Source organism: Sinocyclocheilus rhinocerous, unplaced genomic scaffold (assembly GCF_001515625.1).
Source record: "Sinocyclocheilus rhinocerous isolate Xijiao unplaced genomic scaffold, SAMN03320098_v1.1 scaffold2581, whole genome shotgun sequence".
NCBI lineage: Eukaryota > Metazoa > Chordata > Actinopteri > Cypriniformes > Cyprinidae > Sinocyclocheilus > Sinocyclocheilus rhinocerous.
In genome coordinates, this window is record NW_015647950.1 from 66,349 (window position 1) to 67,161 (window position 813).

The following is an 813-nucleotide window of genomic DNA, read 5'->3' on the forward strand; positions in this document are numbered from 1 at the left end:
TTAAACTAAGCTAAAACACACACACACACACACAAAAGGTTCAGGAAATGAGTTGCTGCTTTTGCATGAAGTTTCCAAAGTTCTAATACTCGTTTTCTACGAGTTCTTTTAATTCAACCTGAGAAAACTCAAAAGCAGAGACTTGGCTTATCTTTACTGCTTAAAATCAATTCAGCGCCAGTTCAGCAAGAAATGGTGATTTGTTTGTTACTTGCGTTCAAGTTGACAGCTGACAACAGGCTTCCTGGATGGCTACTTGAGGGGATCCCGGGGCTGCGGCTTGGCTGCTGACGCGATGCCCTCCGGCGATTGATTGGTTTCCTTGTGACGTGACGATTAAGACGCGATCTGAGAGAATCGCCGACACGTCGCGACGCCCGTGAAATATTTGGCATGCTAAATATCTGGAGCTGTCGGCGATTCACAATCACGCTGTGTGAAATGAGTTCTGACTGAAAAACACATCGGAGATGACCTACAGCCAATGAGAGACCAAGATACAGGGCAGCCGGAAGTTCGGGGAGGAGTTATATGAAAACCTAGTTTGCTGACCAGTGTTGCCAAATCTGCGATTGCCACCGGCTGTTTTTTATGTCAGTAGGTTGAAGCGACCCCAATAACGTGATATTTAGGCCCTGGAATGTGAATTGTACCAGGAGAACCCCGCCAAAAAAAGGTCTTCCAATCGGAGGTTGTTGCAGGGCCTTAACCAGGCCCCATACTGTTCCTTTATCATGCATGAATCACATGCTCACCGTGGGGAGTATTTCTGCAAGTTTTAATAACTTCTTATAAAAGTATTATCACCAGAGA

At 45.5% G+C, this 813-nt stretch overlaps 1 pseudogene; it reads left to right on the forward strand.

Moving 5' to 3' along the window:
* LOC107709399 (uncharacterized) overlaps positions 1-813 on the forward strand; it is an 89,947-nt pseudogene that overhangs the window by 50,140 nt on the left and 38,994 nt on the right.